The following is a 16,708-nucleotide window of genomic DNA, read 5'->3' as shown; positions in this document are numbered from 1 at the left end:
TCAGGGAGAATTAGAAGCGATTTAGTGGCCTTTAGATTTACCTGGGATCAAATCATTGACCATCTTATTCTGTACAGTCTCTGTGAAGAGGCTCCAATAGGTTGTGGGAGGAATGGAGACATGTGAGACAAGTGTAGGCAAACATCTCAAGAAACTTAGAGGTGTATGCAAGTTTATAGATTGGATGGTAATCTGAGAAAGAATTGGTCAGAATGATTTTTATTTTCAGAACAGGGAAAATAATTGCATGCTTGAATAATAATGGAAAGATACCAGTGGAGAGCTAGAGATTACAGATGTTCATTGAGGATGTGATGAGCACAGGAGACAAATGAAACTGATTTCTGAGGGGTTAGGGTTGAGACTAGAGAGTTTGGGCCTGATTCATTAAGGAAAGGAAAGCAAAAAAAGAAATAACTTTGCACCTTGGCAAAACCGTGTTGCATTGGAGGGGGAGGTAAATTTAAAATGTGGGGACAGATTTATATTTGGGGTAGGGCATGTCCTAGATCAAGTTTACATTTCAGTGTATAAATAAAGCTATCAAGTATTTGTGTGCTACATAAAAAAAAAAAACAGCCAGTATTTAACTTGTTAAAATAATAATCTAATTTGCACTCCTTGCATTGTAACATGGTTTTGTCTACAAGAAAACTTACTCCTTTTTTGCCTTACTTTCCTTAATAAATCAGGCCCTTTATCTTCATTTTTTGTTATCAAATGAAGAGTGTGAAGGAAAAGTATTAAGTAGGTGGTTGCCCATGGAAGAGAATATTACTAAAGGCTGAATCCTGTTCTTGAAGCAGGAACAAAGACATTGAGAAGAGATTTACATGCATTAAAGAGGTATTTAAAGTAAAAAGCGTGAGTTGAGATTAGAGATTGGAAATATATTTGATTGGCTGGCCATATCCACAACATTTCAATTGGTAGATGAGAAGTAAATTTGGTAGATAAGTACTAGAATATCACATTCTACTTTGTGGGAAAGCATTTAAAATTCACAAGTTTCCTTTTTGTGTCATAGATAGTGATTGATGTTGAAAAGAAACAACACATGGAACCAGTTGAGCAAGGGCTGATGCTAGGGTATGTTCAAGATGTTGGACTGCCTGATCAGGACAGGAGAATGTAGAAATTGGAGAGAAGTAGACAGTAGTTGAAAATTAATAAAAACTGATTTCTGTCGGTATAAGGTGGCAAGATTATGGGAGTCTGTTAAGAGGTTAAAATGGTGGAAGAGACATTGTCTAAAAGAGAGAGCTGAAGGAATTAGAAACCAGACCAAGTTGAGAGAAAACAATATCAAGGAAGTGGCCATTGTGATGAGTATAAGAGCCAGTTCCCTGGGATAGAAGAGGTTATTATAAAGTAACCTGGAAGCAGAAAGACAATGTGGATAATGCTACAGCCTAGCAGTAGTGAATAGATTGGTACAAGACCGCATATAGAGACAATTGGATTCATGGATGGTCACCAGCATGTTGGCCTGTTTAGTATTTTCTACACATGTATTTTATAAATGCAATATGATATGTATGCAGGGACAAATATTCCCATAAATATGCACAGAAACAGACAATCAACACAATACTGTTATGTTTTTTTGGGTCTGACAATGCTACAAAGAGCCATTAAAGTGTTCACCACTGATCCACCTGGGACAGGAAATATGCTTCTGTTTGTCTTTAATAAGCCACACAATAGAGAAGCCATATCATTTATTTACAAGACTTGTTTGTGGTACAGGACTATCATAGTCTAAAGCATTTGTCCATATTTTGAATAATACATTGAAATGCTGAAATACAATTTTAAACGTAGTTAACAATATTTTATTGAAATCTTACAATACCATTTACAAATCTAATACTTGGTATTGGTAATTTTCCTTAATTTGGTATCTGGAATTTTTGGCTATTAAAGACATCCCTTGTTTTTGAAACCTATCTGGTAAATCGTGGACATTTACTACAGACTCAAAACACAACTGTATTTTTCCATCATATACTTGCCCCCAATGTTATCATAGAAATGTGGCTTGACAGTGTTCGTTATAAATACGCAAGTCAAATAGTCCAATTACCCTATTTGTACACAATATAATGTAATGGTGTCCTATACACAAGAAAGAATGGTTTTGTAGTAAATGTGTATATGTGTATATATATATATATATATATATGTATGTATGTATGTGTGTGTTAAATACACCCTCCCATCTGTTAAGATTCCAATTTGATTTCTAAATTGGTTATTTCCTGCTATAGTCCAAATGGAAACGACAGATAAGAAATATGAGTAGATGGCAGCAACGTCACATAATGCAGCATTCATTATCCTTGCTGGCTATTTTATTAGCTTCTGTTTTTATAAAGATTACATAATCATGGGGGTTTACACCAGGCCTCCAGTACCCACTAAAGAGACGCCTCCTTGGAAGCATATCTGGGAATGCATCCAATTCTCATTAGTTCACATCACCAAAGGGCTACACTAATGTTGTTGCTCTCTTACTGTACTCAAGTAATTCTTGCCTGTCCCCATTTCGCATCTTGCAGCATAAGGGGAGGCAAATCTAAGATACCCCAAAATTCGAGATACAGATATGTACTACAGAATAGAAATAGATATATTTAGGACCCACAAACGGACATAGATCCAACACTAAATTATGCCAGTTTTGTGGTGGTGCAGTCACCCATGTCTAGTTGTCCACAGATGTGCTCCATTGCTCACTTATTTAATTGTTCTGTAGATTTGCACCATACTCCTAGGGGGCGGGGTATATTTACTAAACTTCGGGTTTGAAAAAGTGGAGGTGTTGCTGTAGCAACCAATCAGATTCTAGTTGTCATTTTGTAGAGTGTACTAAATTAATAATAACTAGAATCTAATTAGTTGCTATAGCCATCATCTCCACTTTTTCAAACCCGCAGTTTAATAAATATACACCCTAGAGAGTTTTCTGAAGCTCCTCTTTAGATACGCAATATTTCTTCATCCAACGAATTAACTCCTTATATTCTTCTGGGGGGTTCGCAAAGCTATTTTCTTAAGGGATACTACAGTCATAAGGCTTCCTTGTAGTCATTGGATAATTACTTATTACATGCTCCACAAACATATTCATGTAAATTACTAGTTTCCTTTCCTTCCAAAGGCTCTGCAAGAGTACTGAGAATGACCTCTAGAATACAGGCCTAATCTAAATAAAATCTTATAAAGTCAAACACCCTTTACCAAAGCTTAGCAAGGATGGGTGTTCTTCGGCTTTTTGGGGCCAGCTTTCATCTCCATATTGCAAGCTGTGTCCAGGACACTGGGATGCAGAAGTTACCATGTGCAGACCACTTCCTCCTTGATCGCTGAACCGGATATGATATCAGCCACTCTGGTCACACTCTCCGATGATGCACACTTTTCAAATTTATAATGCCAACCTTGCCACATGTACGATTTTAGGTAGTAGAGAATGGCGCTTGGGATCCCCTCTTCTGTCGGTGGGATAATCCATCTGGAAGTGGCAACTGGCCCTTCTGTGTACTCTCCAGAAACATTAAGAGGCATATTCAATTAGGTTTCCAGTCCACGGTATCGCACGGAACATGCGCATTATTGACAGCAATACGGTACCGCAATAACGCAGATTTTCCTACGCATACCTTTGGGGAGCGCATGAAAATCCAAGTTATTGTGGTACCGTGGATTGACTTTGCGGCGCGAATCCCGCAGACCGGTAACCTAATTGAATATGCCCCTAAACCTTACTTCTCTGCCACTGCTTACTCACCTTTTGAAGAGACGGGAAAAAGTCAAGGAAATAAATACCTTCTGGTGGTTATAATTTTCTCCAGTCTGTACTCAGCTAACTAAGGATTAACCCATTTGTCTGGGCTGCCATGGAGTCTGAAATTGAAATTACCTTATTGTATTACAACATGGTCACACTAGATGCTTTAGAAAGCTGTGAGATAAGACTGTTAATTCATGACATGCTGTTTCTACCATAACATTGAACAGGGAATAGCTTCATAGTAGACAATGCTGAGATGGAGGCTTGCACCAGCAATGCAACTGTTGCCTATCCTGATGGTTCACTATGAAATTTATATGGATCATATATTGGACATGATTGACAGTGATTTGCTTAGGTGTGCTTTCGTCGTGCAACAGTAGGGTTGTATGTGAACCTGTTGTTTTATATGACCTGACAAATGGTAGGATCAATTTGGGCATCTTCATATGTAGCCAAATTGGACACGGGTCCTTTTGTAGGGCTCCCAATATAGAAACATACAGTAAAAACCCAATGTACAACTGAAAGTTGCAGATATAAATATAAATCCCTTGTTGCTGCACATTGATAGGACTGGTACAGCTGCTCTAATAGAGATTAGATACAAAAGTTATTGTGGGATATACTTCTGCCCAGTGTGTAATATGTTTCGATATCTGGTAAATGTAATTGTAAACTACCACTATTATACCTTTTTTTTAGTTTTGGACACAAGAAGGAATTGGGAAGTTCTGATGTCTTCAAAGTATAGTGAAGAAAAAACACATCTGAAACATTAAAATAATGTACAAATAAAATGTAGTAGACACATCATATTCATATCTATATTTCTAATGCAAGTATCTACAAGCGTACTCAAGTCTGGATAAGGTTAATGTTTTTGTTCAAAAACTTAAGGAATTGAAGAAGGTTACTAGCAATGTTATATTTTATGATCACGGAACCTGCACCTTTTTATTTGATTACTTAATGTGATCATTTGGTGGCTTTGAATCATACAGAGGCCACCCTTTGACACCACATGCTCTCTTGGGCCTATCACTGTAAATGCTTGGTAAGTTTACAACCCTTTTAACATGTTCCAATATCATTAGTAGGGTTCCTCTGCTTAGCTTTGCGAGGGAACTCTGTCCCAATACATTTTTTTTAAATTCTGGGTTAAGATTTTAATGCACTAACAAAAGAAAATTGTATTTTATTATTTTTGAGATTAAGTCATTTAATATATTGGAAACGAAACCCTACAGCACTAATGAAACCTTAGAACTGAAAATGAGATTTCTTTTTCACCTCTGTGAGACCAGTTCTGTTACTGATACCTCTACATTTTGAAGCCAGCTCCCTGAGCAGATATGGTTTAAAGCAACAGATCGTGTTCTAGAGTGGAAAATTCCATTGACTGCTTTGCAGCTCTTGGATGTACGTTATACATTGACTTTTAAGAGCAATAAATACCTTTTTTTTTTTTTTTTTCAAATCCATGTACGAGTCCATGTTGCTGCCGTGTTTCTTTGGATAACGGAAGATGCAACTTATATTATAACATAAACATGTGAAAAGTCCATAGTCCGAATACTAATTTTTTTTTTTTTGTACTTGTGTGTCTAAATTAATGAGTTTACTTGACCATTAATATAGTAGGCTAGATTATTTCTATTTACAGCTTTGGTTTACAATTGATTTGTTTACTTTTATGGAAGATTCTTTTCCACCTTGCATGAAATTCACCAAGTTTAAAACTGATAATACTTTAAAACAGTAAGTGCCCAGCACCAATTTACCGGGTGCTCCACCTGGCTTTTTTTTTACTTGCCACCCGGCTCTTGGAGCCCAACAAAGTCCCATTATAACAAAATAAACCATTCTTTCTCCTGTTATAATAGGCACTATGTGAGCACTACAGCCAGCAGTGTGTGTACTGATCACCACTCTTGAGTCCTGGCAGGTGTGGGCAATAACCTCACAACATTTTTCAATACTATTGCAAAGTATAACAACTGCACCCACCCAGCTACTTCTTAATGCCACCCGGCTGGCAAGATTTTCTATGAAAGAACACTGATGGTTGAAAGTTAGTCTACCATGGCTATCGCCAAGCCGTTTTAAGAACCGTGAAAGTTATACCTGGAGAGATTTATATGAACAGTCTAAACATAGTTGGCTCTAAATATCATGTTATAGGTGCCCTAGGTCGTTGATCGCAGCCTCCTATTTAGTCTTGTCTCTGTACTAATGCCATCTGTGTAGCATTCAGTTTATATGTTTCTACATCCATGCTCTACCTCTGTGTACAAGACTAAAGTTCTAATTTCAGAGAGCACAGAAATCCAACCTTATTAATTTAGAGCATGGTTGTCCAACCCGCGGGCCGCATGCGGCCCAGCATGCCTGTAAATGTGGCCCAGCAGGAGTTTTGGTTGTGGCAAGGGGGCAGCGCTGAAAAAAAAAAGACAATACTTACCTTGCGGTCACGTCAGCTGGCTCTCCGGCTCCCTCCCTGGTCTCCTCCTCCCTCCCTGGTCTCCTCCTCCGTGTGGCGCTCGCAGTGATTGTCGGTGGTGACGTAATCACACCCGACATCCATTGCATAGCACAGAGGAGTCACCCGCGCGAACTATCAGCAGCAGTGAAAGATTATCCAGTATCTTATTGTTGTTACTCTGAATTTGGACTTTCTACACCATGCAATTATGAACTAGCTGTGTTCTCTGTATGTATCTAATATAAATATTAAGAGATAATTGTATTTTTAATATTTTAAACCATTTTAAATGTGCAGTGCTGAGTAGGGTGAAAATATCACCCACTGTTACCCTCATCGAAGGCTGCTCCATGAGCCATTTTTCCCGCCACCCTATCTTTAAATCTCTGTAGATTTCTATTAGTCCTCCTGATGCTACCTATATCGGTGACCATTTCAAACTGGTCAATAAAAAAAATGATTCATGGGTGCAGAGAGAGAGAAAAAAAAGTTTTTGGCATTTAATTCCCCGAACCCCACTAAGGGGCAGATGCAGGTAAGTTAAATTGTAGCTGGTAATGGGACTACTGCTTTAATCATGATTCTGCAACAGGTTTCCTAACTCTTACTAACTTTATTTCCAAGTAAGTTTAATATGTTAACTATGTTTTCTATGGTTTTTTCGATGATCAGCTATCGTTAGTGTTAGAGTATTTTATGTGCGGCCCAAACCAACTCGTCGTCTTCCAATGTGGCCCAGGGAAGCTAAAAGGTTGGACACCCCTGATTTAGAGCTTTCTATGGAAATGTGTTTTTGGCTTTCTACAATGGTGGTTATATCCATTGTTTGAGTTGTACTACACATTGAGGTATAAAAGTGATGCATTCAAAATGTATTGTCTGTGTGAGTATATCCTATAAATTACATTTTTTGATGCTTTAATGAAATTGACATTTCCCTTGAGGCCAGTAGACTACTTTTGCTGGTATAATGGTAATGGGAAAAAATCTGTTTTTTTTAGAATTGCTGTTTAAAATATCTTATATGGTCCAACTATTAAGCTATACATGAGCATTGATATGGTGCTTTGATATCTGCAGTGTAAGCAGTTTATGAACAACTGCTGTAATGCAGAAGATAATACTGCTGGGCATGCAGCAACATAGGGGTGGATCTATAAAGCAGGATGTACAATGTCAACATGAAGTATTTGAGCTAGGTGCCAGAAGAAAGGGAAATGTGCCAGTTCAGGAAAAGCCTTGACAAGTTTATACCATCATTTTTAGCATTCTCTTCTGCTTATGGTATTTCATTGTATTTTTGTAATATTTAATTTCATTAACTTGTTATTGTTTTGATTTTTTTCTTTTGCATAAGGGGATAGCAGTCATCAACAAATATGTATATGCAAATGGCATTATATTAAAGCTTTCAGATATTAGCCCAGTAGACATGGTTATATACAAAACAATAATCCATACGTGCACTTTTGTCATGAGAATAATCCCATACTTTGTGTAATATTTTCAAGAACTTATTTAGAAACAGTTATTTGATTCATACTGTTTATTCTGGTGTATGTAATACAGGCTCCAATTCAGAACCTCACTTTGTCACACTAGCAGATTGAGTGGGGCAATGGATTTTCACATAATCTGCGTCTATGGAGAGATGCAGGTACAGGACATACAGACGCTTTACCAAAGCAAATGACAGGGAAATTAGAATATGCTTTAGTTTCTCTAGTCCCTGCTTCATCATTTCTCATTGGCAAAGTTTGTGTCTTTCCATAGAAATCAATTATCTCTATTATGTGCACCTGTTCCTCCTCTGTTTACCAATCTAGAAGCTGAGGAGAGGTGTATTAAAAATGATGCCAGTTTGCACATAGCCTTAAGGAAGAACTTTTTTTCTTCTATATTATGTTTAACTTAGTCATGTAAACTGAATTTCAGATCCATGAGGTCCTTAAGCAGGTCATGTTGTTGAATGTTAAAATCCTATTTTAAGATTAAATACTTTTAATTGAATTGTAAGAAACTCAAAATGTGTGTAGGCAACAATTGAGTAAATCTAATTTTATGTAGATTTTTTTAATCACGATGGGTAGTGATGACAAATGTGGATCTACTTGAAGTTCGTTGAAGTGCTTTTTATTCTGTGTTTCAAAGTCAAACAATGTTTCAATGCGTGAAGCGATCTAGAAAATTCTTTATTGTTCTTACTTATTATCTAGTGTGTATGTATAATATATATCTCTATCTTTAAAGTAAATGTATTAAAACTAGACTTTGAGACATTTTGGGGAGCTATCTCAGTAAACTCACATTTGAAGCATTTGCTTTGCAGATGAGCTTCCTGTTGTTCAGTTAATGGTTAATAATTTTATTGCCATGTGTTTCCTGGAGCATTACATAGAACAAAACTAAAATAATAATTCCCCTTTACAAGCTCATGATAGTTTATGATGGTGAAGTTTTTTTTTTTTGTTCTAACTTTAAACTCTTAGTATAAGTCTTAAGTTTATGAAAATGTGCATATATGCTTTGATCATCTGGATCACATCTGCCATTTTTCATGAATCTGAGGTAGACATAAATTATTCATAGTTGCCAATTATAATAGCACTTACCTATTGTCTTTTCTCTTTACATTATGAAGGCTCAAGCCAAGAGTCTCCATTCTTGGGAAGTCCCTGTTCCCATAGTATTTCTACAAATTTAAAATAATAGACTGGGAAGAGTAACAAACTTACCTGATGCTTTTATTTTTTTTGTATATCAAAGTGTAACTTTTGGAACCTTTTAGAGGTATTCTGTGAATGTGATACCTGAAAAAAAAACCTAGTGATCCCCCAGTGAGTGGGTTACTATAAATGTCAAGCTTTATGTATATATTTCTAGATGCATTATACTCTTTATTGATTTTTCCACCATGTCTGGACTACACATCATACCACTATGCACATCACCTCCCCAATTTTTCGCTCATGAATTCAGGATCAACATTCTTGATTAGAAAACCCTTAATTTGTTTTGCCCTCTTGCATCCTCTACTCTTATCTAGATATATTTCCTGTACCTTTCTACAAATGCTAATGGCTTAAAGCAGGGGTGTCCAACCTTTTAGCTTCCCTGGGCCACATTGGAAGACGACGAGTTGGTTTGGGCCGCACATAAGATACACTAACAATAACGATGGCTGATCATCCAAAAAACCATAGAAAGCATAGTTAACATATATATATATATATATATATATATATATATATATATATATATATATATTGAGAAAAAAAGTGATATATATATCTATATATATATCCCTTTTTTTTCAAATCCCCCTATACTTACCTTTCAATCGTCCTGTTCAAAAAATCCTCTCTAGTTATTATACTATAATCACTTTTTGTATTGCTTCGATGCAATATCAATAAAGTGCATTCTTTTCTCCAATTCTGTGCTGCTGATTGTTCTTCTCGCGCAGGTGACTCCTCTGTGCTGCGCTCTGCAATGGATGTTGGGCGTGATGACATCACGCCCGACATTCACTGCGAGCACCGCACGGAGGAGGAGACAAGGGAGGGAGCCGGAGTACCAGCTTACGTGACCGCAAGGTAAGTATTTTCTTTTCTTTTTTTTGCAGGATTTTTTTTCCATTAACAGTGCTTCCCCCTTGCCCCAACCAAAACTCCTTCTGGGCCACATTTACAGGCGTGCTGGGCCGCATGCGGGCCACGGGTTGGACAACCCTGGCTTAAAGCTTTCCACAATGTTTCCAGTCCTCTCCTTTTTCATAGGAACAAATCTTTTCTTTACAAAACACTGCCATTCTTGCTCTAAATACACATCCAATACAACTTTGTATTATACACGGGGAGAGGGATGGCAATATAGAATGTAGCTGGACAGATCGCAGATGTAATAATTTTATGGGGGCACAGGTTAATGTAATCATTTGTTGGGTTATGTGTTGTGTAATGTGTAGGATGCAGTCTGGGTATAAATTACTTGGCATTTGGCTGGTTACCATATACTTTTTTGAGTAGTCATTTGATGGCATTCAGCTGTTACCTGTCAATGTGCATAACTCCACCCAATACAATTTCTGCTTGGCTTGCATTTATTTATTACATGTGCTTGCTGCTATGTTTTGGCACTGACTTCTAACTTTACTCTAGCTGCATGCTTTTGTCCTGATAAACCTGAGAATGTGTTTCTACTAGAACTGTACAAATCAGATCAGAGATCTGTTCCAGAAGTATATTTTTGGCTCCATTATTGCTCAGCATGTAGGATTTGTCTATGCCTAGCCGGTAATAATACTGAAATTTTGTTTTATTTACCACCTCCTAGTTACTTTGCGTCCTGTGTCTTTTTTTTGGTGCTTGTGTCACTATAAAAGAATAAGACCGCTCAAAATCTTTCAACCTCCCTCCATCCAGCAGAACTATGTGGGGCTCAACATTGGGACCCTCACAGTTTCAGAAAATGCTGACCCTTGCCAGCATTGTTTAATTGTACGGACACCCTGGAAAAGTTTGAATTAACACACCGCTCAGTGCAGCAACGGGTCATCTACAAAATACGCAAAAGACAGCGCATTTAAGATTGTTCAGCATCCGTCTACTTAAATGTTCCTGTTTTTCCTCCTTTTTAAGCCACATTTACTGAGGAAATTTGGATGTCTTAATTATATGTGCCACTATTGTACATTTGTGAATGTTTCATTGGTGCACTTTGGAAGAATTGTAATTTAAATTACTTTTACCGTAGAATGATTTTTGTTTGCTGATGAGCAGCATGGTGGCTTAGTGGTAAGCACTTCTGCCTCACAGCACTGCGGTCATGAGTTTGATTCCTGACCATGGCCTTATTTGTGAGGAGTTTGTATGTCCTCCCTGTGTTTGCGTGGGTTTTCTCCCACACTCCAAAAACATACTAGTAGATTAATTGGCTGCTATCAAATTGACCCTAGTCTCTCTCTCTGTCTGTATGTGTATGTTAGAGAATTTAGACTGTAAGCTCCAATGGGGCAGGGACTATGTGAGTGAGTTCTCTGTTCCGCACTGCGGTATTAGTGGTGCTATATAAATAGCTGAAGATGATGGGTGATTTGAATATCTCAATATGATTTTTACACAGGACAGTCTCTTAGCGTTTACGAAGAATGGTGCACAAAACAAAAAACATCTAGTGAGTTTCTGTTCTGTGGGCGAAAAACACCTTGTTAATGAGAGTTCAGAGGAAAATGGGCAGACTGGTTCAAGCTGACAGAAAAGCGACAGTAACTTAATAATGCATTACAGCACTATGCAGAAGAGCATCTCTTAACACCCAACATTTCGAACCTTGAAGTGGATGGAATATAGTAGAAGACCACACAGGTCTTCTGCTGTCAACTAGCAACAGGAAACTAAGGTTACAGTGAGCACAGGCTCACCAAAACTGGACAGTTGAAGATTAGATAAGGTTCGCTTGGTCTAAGAAATCTCAATTTCTGTTCTGGCAGTCAGCTAGTAGGGCCAGAATTTGTCATAAACATGGATCCATTCTGTCTTTTGTCAACCACACAGGATGATGATGGTGGTGATATAATGGTGTGGGGAATATTTTCTTGGCACCCATTAGGCTCTTTAACACCAATTGAGCATTTTTTCAATGCCGCAACCTACCTGTCAGACGTCGCCTCCGCACTGACACTGAGTGCGAGAGGCGGGCCCGCCTGTGTCCCTCCGAACGGTGTGTCCCGTTATACTGTGTCCCGTTGCGCGGTCACTCTCTTGTCCAGTTTCTAGGCAACGGAACGCTTCTGGTTGGCGTCAGAGTCTGACCGTCGCCAATACCGCCCCCCAATCAGGGACCACACAGAGGGATAAATAGAAGTCTCTAGCACCAATAGGGTGCCAGAGTATTGGTCTCACCCAGCTCCAGCACTTTGTATCCTGCTCCTCTTCCAGTTTTGACCCGGCTATATTCTCTGACCTTCCTTTGTATTACGCTTTGTACCTTGCTGCTAGTTCTGGTTTCCTGATTCCTGGCCTGCCTATGACTATTCTTCGGATCTCCCTTTGGAGATCTGCCCTGTTGGTTCTGAACCGGATTGTTTGACTACGCTTTGTCCACTTTGTTAAAACACTGATGGCTGTCTCAGAGAACCGTGACCTGCGCACTGTTTTGCAGCAAAACCCAGAATCCCTTGCAGGGGTCCCTGGTGAGCACAGTTTGTGCATTAGGCTCCGCGTCTCCTTGCTCAGCTGCGCTAATACCAGCTAGTAACATCCTCACAGATCGTGACACTACCTGAATATTATTGCTGACCATGTGCATTCCTTCATGGGCAGCCTTCCAGCACAATAATGTGTGCTTTGTGACAAGGCACATCATTTCAACCTGGTTCCATGAATATGACAATGAGTTTTGTGTACTACAGTCACCTCCACAGTCACCAAATCTCAGTCTAATAAAGCCTTTTGAATGTGGTGGAAGGAGAGAGTCACAGCATGAATATGCACCAGACAAATAAAACAACTGTCTGATGCTGTCATGTCAACATGGACCAGAATCTCTAAGGAAAGTTTCCATCACCTTGTTGAAACCATACCATGAAAAATATATATAATCTCCAACATATCACACTGCACCTTCCAGAAATTGTTGAATTCTTCACATTAGTCACTGCCCTATTGGAGTCAGCATTCCCATCACAGAAACACACACTAGGATGTTTTTGTGAAAAGACAGTTACCCTACCAGTAGGTTTTTGGACTGTAGAAGGATATGTAGTAGACCATGCTTAAAAATCTATAATTATGTGTCGCCTTGTGCCCTTCATTATTTTTGGAATCTTAACGGAAGTAAGGAAATAACGAACAAGGAATGACCTCAAGGGCCGTGTGATGAATTAGTAAAGCATTTTAAACAATAGTGATGGTCGATTACAAAATAGAGCAATAGGATTGGAAACAGTTTATGCTTTTCACATCGTACATTAGTTTGTATCTATTTTAGCTGTTGTAATTTTCTCTTTTTGAGAAATAGATCTTTATTGCAAAATACAGCAATTACTTCTAGAGAACATTAAACATAAGTGTCGGCAAATAAAAGAAAACAATAGGATCATTGTCTGCATGACAAAAAATGCCGTTAGCAGATGTTTGAAGTACAAGTGTATAAAGCCAGTAGTTGATACTATTGCAGAACTTTTAGGTAAGGTGGTAGGGTTGACCCATGTTGCCACAATTCAGTTGTGGCAAGTAGTGGGTGGCCTGCTATCGGGTGGCCTCCGATATGCTGGTCTCGTGAAAATGCATGTTTTTTACATTATTCTATATGTGTATGTATCCATGCAGACATTATATAGAAGTGTCATCATTTCTGGGTATTCTTGTGATCTGACAGTGCTGCAAAGTGCCTTTCTGATCCATTAGGGACAGGAAACCAGTTTTTAGCAATACTACTTACAACAGAGAAGCCACATCCTTTTTAAAACTTTGTTCATTTAACTGGACTTTTATGTCCTAAAGTATTTGTCCTTTTTTTTTTCATGAACATTTGTTGCAGTACGTAAATATTATAGAACTGAGTAGAAAATGTAGTTAATAAAATGTTAAGTTGTTCAGTTATCAAGCCACTATATTAGGCAAGGAACAAAATATAGAAATTATAGCACTCAGCACAATGTTCTGAATTATTTTAAAACTATCTAAAACATATACCTAAATAATAGGTTTGCTGTTCAACCACAGTTATATCATTAGTTGTCCTTTTATGCATCGTGGTATTGAGTCTACTGATATCTGAAACTACAAAGGTGATATGTAGCACAATTCTTTGACAAAAAAGTCACTCAACTGACTGTGAAAAATGCTCTCTCAGGAATAATTCCAGAATATGCTATAACAGTCTGTTGGGTACAGATTTAGTGACTGGGAAGGCCATTGCATGTGGATAACATCAGTGTCATGCTTATGAAACCATTGGGTGACCACATTAGCTCTGTTGATGGCGGCATTGTCATCTTCAGACATCCTTCAAATCAGGCATTGACTTTGCCTTCTAAGGCAGTGGTTTCCAAACTGTGCGCCTAGGCTCCCTGGAGTGCCCCGGCGATCTCACAGGGGTGCCTCGGCCAGGACTAGTGGTAAGCAAGGTGCGGGACTACTTGGTAATAATTTTTGCTTAGGGGTGCCTTGAAAAAATTTTGGAGACCCTAAGGGTGCTTTGAACTGAAAAAGTTTGGAATCCACTGTTCTAAGGCAATGACTGCAAACACAACATCACAGAACCACATTACTGTGGGAAAGGAGAACTCAAGGCTGTACTATTCTTTTATTTGGTGCCAAATTTGAGAACACTGTTGAAGGTATCATCTTCCTCCACTGCTTGGTAGTCCATTGCCGGTTCTGTTTGCACCATTGAACTTGTAAATGTGCATTGTCTGGTGTATCCTGCTATGTTGAGTTCTTATCAGACCTTTTTTTAAACTGACTGCTTACGCCTCAGCATGAAATTTGCAGTCAGTTTATCTGCAGTTGCTCACTTGTTTTTTCTAGCACTTCAAATTAATATATGGATATCACAATCCTGGAGTATGTAGTTCCAATCATTTTAGTTTTTTGATGTTTTTTGTCCCTTGGAGTTCCATGCCGACATTACCTTAAAACAAAGTTGCTTGTGAAACATCAACAAGTAGAACGGTCTTGGACACTGAAGCTTCTGCCAAACACAATCACATAAATATAGGCAACCAGGGCAGTGTAGCATTTTTATACATGCTGAGGTGTTTATTTTACTCAACACATGAACAAAACCTGTTGGAACCTTTGCTTTTAATATGCTTGTTGCCCCAAATTAACCTGGTGTTCCATTTTTTTTTTTCTTTTTTTACAACCTGCACATTGCTATTGACTAGCTATCCATTGCTATTGACTAGCTATCCATATTCTTGCTACTCATTCTTGCTATAACTCATTGTTTAGTAATAATGTTCAAACGCTATTAATCATTGTTTCTCTGTTCTGCTCTGTGGTGTTAAAAGCTGTTTTGCTGAAGACATTTAGTTTCTCTCCAGAGCTGCACAATGAAGCTTTCAGAGAACTTCCTTTAAAAAGGCTGGTTGAAGGCTTTGTGTTGAAGGGTGTGTCTGTTGGCAGAGTTTGCAGATGCAGTCAGACTGACTGGTGATTACAAAGGTCTTTCAGACTTTGGAATCCAGCAAACAGTCAGATGGTGTCCTTCTGCAGAGAGAAGACAACTCACATGAGAGCAGAAAGGATATGAAGTCAGTTTTGGTTTCAGGTTAACCCTTTTTTATGTTAATCGGCTGTGGTGGTTTCATATGTTGGTTTTCTTTCTGTGTTTTCAGCATTTTCCCCACTAACAAAGAGAGCAGGGCAACATGTCTGAACCAGACATCCTAAAATATTTTTGTAAGCTTAAATCTTGTTCTCCTACAAAATCAACAACATTTTGCATAATGTACCATTTCATCCAGAACTGTATACACAGGTGTTTGATGTTTCTGCTTCAGCAGTGTGCTGTGTCTAAATAGGACTGGACTGGAGCCATGTTGTGTTGAGGCTACAAGCTTTGTGTGACTGTTTACTTGCTTTAAAATGGCTGCTTCTAAACCTAAAAGGACATTGCTTCACAGAAGTTGTAAGCCTCCCTTTGCAGTTGTGTCTCCTGTGTCTGGAACATGTGCTAGATATATTCAGCAGATCAGTGTCTCGCTTTAGCTGAGAGAAAGGTCTAGGCTTGGGGGATGGTAGTGGAAAAAAACTGGATGATCTGCTTTTCTGTGAAGTGCTTAGAATGCAGGAGTCATCTGCACCTTGGGGGAAAAATGTTTTCAGATGTAATGGATTGTGCAGAAGAGACATGGGGTGGGGCTTCATTTGTAGCTGTAATTTGATCTACAGCAGATAGAAACCTTCCACACAGTCCACTCTTGTGCTGTGAAGCAAGAGCTTGACATAGCTTTGCTTTAGAAGTCTTCAATATAAAATGTTATATTGGTATGGGGAAAAGACAAACTGTAGCTTAGATGAAAGTATCTGAGAGAGCATTACATTCTTTCTTACCAGAGTTATTGCAGCAGGCTGGATGGAGATGAACTTTCTTTTTCCTGTATATTTTTATTTTCAGTTGCTTGGTGCAAATTATTACATGTAGTTTTGAAATGCACTCTCTAATTTCAGACAAAGCATCATAGTGGAAATTGCTGCACTTCAAATTTAACTCTTACCTGCCTCAATATGACTTTATTACATTTACTACACTTAACTGTCAATTCAGCACATCTTACCAAGCTTCTTCACTTTACAACCTCCCACTTATAGAGGAGAATTCAATTGGCCGCGTTACTCGTGAAAGTAATGCAGCCCGCACACAAGTACCGATAGTATGGTAATTTTAATGCAGATTTCAGCACACAGCTCTCGGAG

General features: G+C 38.4%; 1 protein-coding gene across 3 annotated transcripts in view; it reads left to right on the top strand.

Annotated features, from left to right (window-relative positions):
• ZNF462 (zinc finger protein 462) overlaps nt 1-16,708 on the top strand; it is an 85,417-nt gene that overhangs the window by 38,926 nt on the left and 29,783 nt on the right. The window contains exon 1 of one of the 3 annotated variants that reach the window (XM_075210341.1): nt 15,465-15,543. The exons of the other annotated variants lie outside the window; for them this stretch is intronic. The gene's annotated coding sequence lies outside the window, so the exon portion shown is untranslated. Of the gene's footprint in view, nt 1-15,464; nt 15,544-16,708 lie in introns of those variants that run through there. 3 annotated transcript variants of the gene reach the window in all.

The sequence above is a fragment of the Mixophyes fleayi genome, chromosome 1 (assembly GCF_038048845.1).
Source record: "Mixophyes fleayi isolate aMixFle1 chromosome 1, aMixFle1.hap1, whole genome shotgun sequence".
Taxonomy (NCBI): domain Eukaryota; kingdom Metazoa; phylum Chordata; class Amphibia; order Anura; family Limnodynastidae; genus Mixophyes; species Mixophyes fleayi.
Note: the sequence above shows the minus strand (reverse complement) of the source record. Positions and strands in the feature narration are given on the sequence as shown.